Source organism: Cydia fagiglandana, chromosome 10, assembly GCF_963556715.1.
Source record: "Cydia fagiglandana chromosome 10, ilCydFagi1.1, whole genome shotgun sequence".
Taxonomy (NCBI): Eukaryota; Metazoa; Arthropoda; class Insecta; order Lepidoptera; family Tortricidae; genus Cydia; species Cydia fagiglandana.
Window position 1 is genome coordinate 19,567,497 of NC_085941.1, and position 6,964 is coordinate 19,574,460.

The 6,964-nt window shown below is 37.5% G+C and overlaps 1 long non-coding RNA gene across 1 annotated transcript; it reads right to left on the reverse strand.

Moving 5' to 3' along the window:
• Window positions 1–1,150: 1,150 nt before the first annotated feature.
• LOC134668263 (uncharacterized) lies at window positions 1,151–2,215 on the reverse strand. The gene is made up of 4 exons (XR_010098759.1): window positions 2,158–2,215; window positions 1,822–1,851; window positions 1,702–1,728; window positions 1,151–1,549 (listed from the first exon to the last, which is right to left on the reverse strand). It is a non-coding gene; the product is annotated as an uncharacterized LOC134668263 (long non-coding RNA).
• Window positions 2,216–6,964: the final 4,749 nt, after the last annotated feature.

A 6,964-nucleotide genomic window follows, 5' to 3' on the forward strand; every position in this document is an offset into this window, starting at 1 on the left:
GGTGTGCCGTCTCTCATAAGGATCTGCATATTACAACGCGCACGCTTACGTGCACATCTACGCACACGCACCCGGTGTGCACAGGCCTTTAACTGACAATGTGTCAACTTTATTGCAAACACTACGAATACTTATCAGTCTACAGGACAGTTGAAGTTGCTATTATTAGTACAATGAGCGGATAAACTAGTATTTTAGTCGTTGTTAATATTATCACTCGTCTAATCCTAACTTTTTCGAATTTTTAGACTTCTTTCCGCTATTGCAGGTGCATTTACATAATAGAGGGTCCCATTTATCAAGCTAAGTTTGAATTTATTTGTCATTTTGTGTATTGGGATGCACCTAGTAGGTATGTAATAATTAAGTCAAGCCTGCGAGTAAATAATATACAAGAAAAGAAGTAAATGCATTTATTTAACGTCACAATTTAAGATCACAATTTGAGTTTATTTACAAAACAAAATACCTACCTACCACAAAGACGCATGATGATACGTCAGTGAGAATGTCAATATTTGTATAACCATAGAAGATACTCGTAATTCGTATTGATATTTACGATATGATGATGATAAAATACACAAAGCCGGCAATCGAATAAGATTACCTAGATATAATTCTGCCAGGTACACAATTAAAGACTGATTTTCAATTAATATATAAGCCGTGAGTACATATTTATTCAGAGGTCAAATGGGGTAAGACTAACATAGCTTATTTTACTCGGGGTAAGAATAATAGTATGAGGATTCCTTACAAGTGTTACTCTTGTTCCATTGTTTGTCTTACCCCATCTGACCTTAATAAACAAAATAAAAACGCTAAAAAGAAGTTTTTTTCCAAATTAGCCTGTGTGATCTCAATGGAACTCGTTATATAAAGACCGTCTCCGCCACGTCTCCGGCTTTTTAGTCGTACCTAGTCGTTGTCCGTTTGCATCCGCACGGCAGTCGCGGCGGTTTCTTCGTCGTTGTCGTTGTCTCACACGGCGGCGTCGGCGGGACTGTTATACACACCGGCTCTTCAGTTGTCGGCGTCTCACATGGCGGCGTCGGCTTGATAGTGATACACGGCGCTTCAGTTGTCGTTGTCGGCGGCCGCGTCGGCGGGATTGTTATACACGGCGTTTCAGTTGTCGTTTTCGGGAGGGTAATAGTAATACATCCCGGCGCTTCGGTAGTTACTGTCTTCTTTGTGCGCACTAAACTCTCCAATTCTTTTGTCTTTACGGACTTTTTATCTTTCTCTGAGAGCTTTGTTTTAACCGTGTCTAACCTGATAGTTCCATCCGGGTTGGTTATGATTTTATGTCGAGTGACATTCTTGGCAATTTTTATTTCTTTTAATCGTTGTTTTTGTTCTTTTGTTAAAATATCTTGTTCTTCGATCCCGTCTTGTATGAGGGTTTGGTTCGTCTGGTCGTAGGAATCGGTCAAACCTTTCGTTTTATTTTTGGTCTTTGTTTTGTCGACTATGATTGTGACGGTACTGCCGTCTTTCTTCAGTTTGGTCTTTACTTTTTCCTTGCTTTTGGTGTCAGATTTGGCTGTGAAAAATTGTTTTGTAAATTTGTGTTTTGTTTTGTATGTCATAAAACTCATTACAAAGTTAATAAAATTAAAACAAAAACATTGTTTAATTGTTGCCTTTTATAATGCAACAAGCAATCAAAAATAAAAATATGCTAATGCGACTTACTTTTGAGTTGTGATGAATTTCTTGAAACTGAAAATAAAATAAAAAATGTTGTCACAATAAAAGTTCAAGAACATTATTTAGCTTATTAAATTTCGTAATTACAGTAACTGTCATTCTTACGTTTGGATATAATTTCCGTTCGAGGCCCATCTGTAATGTAACAACATAAAATCTTATTGCGAACATATTTAATTTATGTACACTGAAAATTATTATAAATATACAACATAAAATGATGATAAAATAGAATAAATACAAGAAAAACTTATCTACTTTGAAATATCTACCTACGTCAAAATCTTAGATAGGTAGGTACTTGTCCACATCCCACATCGTATCTTGTGTGGTTAGTACTTTAATGGCACGCGATGGTGATATAATTTTGTCGTGTTAGCATGTCGAATTACCCCCATGCCCGTAAGATACATCTATATGTTGAAAGGATGTAAAACTTACCCGGAGATTTTTTCGTGGGAGACTGGATCACAGGCGGCTCGTCTGTTACGATAATGGGCCCTGGCAAAAATAGTTATTTGTTTTACAAGGGGGCAAAGTTGTTGTTTAACCGCTCGTGCTAATATTGATACCCGAGCAAGCGAAAAATTCCAAAATTGAACCACGAGCGTAGCGAGTGGTTCGATAAATGGCATCTTGAGCGTTGCGAGGGTTTCAAAGCACGAGGGTTAAACAAAATTTGCCCCCGAGTGAAACACAAAATTTTTCACCACACCAACCCGAAGCAAATATTAAATGTAAAATATCAAACAAAATCAAACCAAATCAAATCCAAATGAATGTCATTAAATATGTAATATGTATCATCCAAAATCATCATTTAAAAGTCAATTCTACCAGCAAACATAAGAAAACAACTCAAAATTTGCATTTGATTACTTTGCCTCACATGTGGATAAAATGCAACTTTGCTATTCGTTTACGAAGTGCAAAGTAATTCTTTCCGAGCAGGTGTGGTGAAAAAATATTTGTTTAACAAACTTTGTACTTACTACGCTGGTTAGGTATATTAAGAGTTTTTTTTTATTATTTCACATTACTATTAAGTGGCTAATATTAATATACTATAGTAACAGGCGCAGCGTGGGTAGACCCCCCACAAGATGGACTGATGACCTGGTGAAGGTCGCGGGAGTCCGCTGGATGCGGGTGGCGCAAGAGCGGTCATTGTGGCACTCTTTGGGGGAGGCCTATGTCCAGCAGTGGACGTCCTCTGGCTGATATGATGATGATGATGATGATGATAGTAACAGGATAAGGTAGTCAGCTGCAGAGATAGTAAAAACGCCATGACCTGGATTCGAAACTGACTTTACATAAAATAATCGAAAATTAGCTAGTGTAAAAATCATGTCTATATTTCCTTACTTATAGTCTGTATCTATAGGTATTTAAACAAAATCTACCCTCCAATGGCTCCTTAAGCCAGTTGAGGGTAGATGAAAACATTACATGATCGTGACATGATCAAATAATAATGCAGGTTAAAGTCAGGTCGTTCAGTGACTGATCCAGGCGGTTATGTATTTGGTCGGTTAACCAATAAATGCTATGACTACCCGAAAATGCACAAATTGTTTGTTTACTTTTATTGAAATACCTAAAGATACAGAGTATAAGGATTTACTTTAGAAAAATGTCACGTTACTTACTCGATCTGTGTTACTCTCGCATGGCGATGGCAAGCAGTAGGTTGCCTGATAAAAAATACAAATAAAATTAAAAATCAATTTGTACTTAACTGTGAGTGTAATGTAATATCTTAGATACATTTAAAGTAATTTAATAAAAAAAAACTTACCGATATTATGAGCAAAGACCCCAATATCAATAGACACCGCATGTTGCCCGAGTCGTCTCCGAGCACAGACCACCCACGTCAGCTTTTTATACTTCGCAAAAACGTTAATATTATTTCACATAAAACAGCTTTCTTAGGGCTGATACAGACAGAATGCAACCTGACTGCAATTTGTATGGGAACTGCACGCCAACTGCAAAGTGCAACGTCGGGTTGCAGTCTGTCTGTACCGGCCCTTAGATTTTCCTTTAAGGCCGAGCCACACCGGCTTGTGTGTGCGTGACGTGCGCGTGTGCGTGCGCTAAAATGTTGGAGCCGCACACGCACACGTCACGCAAGCGGTGTGCCGTCTCTCATAAGGATCTGTATACTACAACGCCGCACACGCACGTGCACATCACGCACACGCAGCCGGTGTGCACATGCCTTTATGAGGGAAAATAAAAAGAAGCAATTCAATTACATTCTCTATACAAATACGAATAATAAGTATTAATTGTTTATAATTGCATTCATTGCAATAAAGTTGCCACCGACAAACAATAATTACATTGTTATTTAGTTTAAAGTGAAAATAAAATAATTAATTGATACCATAGAAAATTGTATTACTCATCCATAATTGTTGCAATCGATCAATCACTTACTTAATTTTTATAAAAAACTCCTTGCTGGCTTTCACTCTGGCCCCCACCTATGCTGCCGTATTCGAACTTCAAGATATATTATTCACAAGAGACGACACGTACTAGATCCATTCTAGATACGTTATAGTTTATATATCAACTAGTTCTCTTTTGCAGCGCAATTCAGGCAACCAAAATGTCACTTTTACGTTACTGTTAGTTAATTAGTTACCTACTGATGGTGAAAGTAGAAGGGCAAATTGAAGGAAAGCTCTGATGGAATATTACCAATTCCCAATGGTTGACTGGTAGAGAATGCCTCAAGGCGTTAAGTCCGCCATTTGTACTCTTTTGGGTAAATTTGTTCCATAAATTTTAAGTAAATAGATATACTTCAAGGAAAGGAAAACTCATTGTTATTCTAGGTCAAGTTGTTTAAGTGCTCTTGAAAGTTACGCTAACCTGCTTTCAATCTCAATCTTATCAGCTGAAGAAAGGGAGCAAATTTATATAATTACATATGTACTTCAAATCCTGCGTACGCGTGTATGTTGCATATGCACGCAAGCGGTGTGCCGTCTCTCATAAGAATTGGTATATTACAAAGAGCATGTGCACGTCTACGCACACGCATCTGGTGTGCACAGGCGTTTAGGTTACCTATTAGAGACAGAATTAAAACACAGTTTTTGTAACAATTAATATTATAATATCCTTAACCGTCTTATTTACATTAACATCAAATGCGCGAACAACACCTACTACATACAGTTACAATATATTATATAGCGTACAACAGGTTACATAAATATCTGTCCAGTAGAAATAGCTACGTAGGTTATGAAGGTATATAAAACCTGTCACAGACACTACAGACCCCGCATTATGAAGCGTTTACAAAAAGCATGAGGTCACCACACAAATAAATAATATATGTGCAATTTTACTTGTAAAATGCAGCACTACCGAGTTGCATTCTGCATCATATGATTAAAACGCATGTTCATAACTAAACAACAATTTTTATAAATGTTTTTATACCTCATGAGTACAGGACTAAGGGCTCATTTAGACGATGCGAGAACTCGCATACGAGTTTCATTAAGTACATTGCGGGTTTTGATCGGTCGGTTGAACTGAACGTAACCATCAGTCCGCAATGTAACTAAAAAGAATTTAAATATGAGAAATTTGTAGGTCACTTAAAAACTTATTTAATAAGTAATTGTTTTTATTCTATACAAGATTTTTTCGATGATAATAAATACCATAAATAGGCATATGTATACTATAAACAATTTTTTTGCGACTACTATTTGTTGTGTATTCTGTAACTTGTATAATTGTTTTATGTGTTAGATAACATTGCAATACCCTTACAGGGTGTCATATTTGTGGAACATTATTAGTTAAGAACATCTGTATAAACACCAATATGAAAGCAATAAACATATTATTATTATTATATTATTATTAAAATCGCATGCGAGTTCGCGCGCCGGCTAAATCAGCCTTAAAACGTGGACGTTACTGAAATAAGCGGCCGCGCTCATACTTATATTAGGGTTATCCGCAGATGGTCTAAAACGCAAAATAACTAGTGTGTTGTTTTGCCTAAATCGCAATTAGTCTACATCGCAAACGGTCTAGAACGCATAATGCCCAATTTTTATATCACCACATTTTACATAGGTATAGGTTAGGTTCGTTAGGTATCTTCAAATGGCCGAAGGCTAAACAGCAAAGAATAGGAGCCCCGCGGAAGTGGGGCTCCGTCGACATCGCTATAAAGTTAAGATAAAATGGAAAAATTAATTCGGGCATTTTGCGTTCTAGACCGTTTGCGATGTAGACTAATTGCGATTTAGGCAAAACAACACACAACACTATACTAAATTAGTTCGGGAACGCCTATGTGTGGTGACCGCAAGTCTGTATATGCTCCATATTGTAGTTAGGGTGATCTGTGTAGTAGTCGAGTGCTTCAAAAGTGCTATTTTTCTAGACTTTATCATTCTAGACTTTCTAGAAACTAAGTGGAATATATGCACTTTTGAAAAGCAACTGGGTATTTTGGGGTTCAGTTCATTTTGATTCTTGCTGTTAATTCTATGCTGTCAAATAAACAGTATTCACAATAATTATATGTCGATCCGTATTATTTAGTTCCATACAAATTAAAAAATAAAGTTTCATAAGACAAACGGGAAAACAAAAAAATATACGCCTAAACCTTCCTCAACAATCACTCTATTGATAGCCTGTCGGTATTCTACAGGCTGCACTTGGGAGTGTGCCCAAGAGCTACACGAGCTTATTCCACCGTCCCCATTCTACCATCGGACTTTTAGACGCCCGGCCGGTTTCCATCCTTACATGGTAGATATTCCACCAATTCGCACGAAGCGCTTTGCTTCTACTTTCCTTATGCTCACTGCCAAGGAATGGAATTCCCTGCCGGCGTCTATATTTCCGTGTTCTTATAACCCGGCAACCTTCAAATCAAGAGTGAACAGGCACCTTCTGGGCGAGCTCGCTCCATCGTAGGCCACGTCTACGCCTCGGCTAGTCTGTGGCCATGAGTAAGCCCATTCATAATAAAAAAAAGGTGATAACCGCATGAAAATTCGTTTAGTCGTTTTTGAGTTTATCGCGAACATACAGACAGACAGACGCGGCGGGAGGACTTTGTTTTAAAATGTGTAGTGACGTGATGGAATGACACTCGAATTTAGCGTAACAAATGTAAAATAGGTACATATTTAACATAACTTTAAACCATTTAGTTTCCGACTAACAGAAGCAAGGGAAGCAATGTATC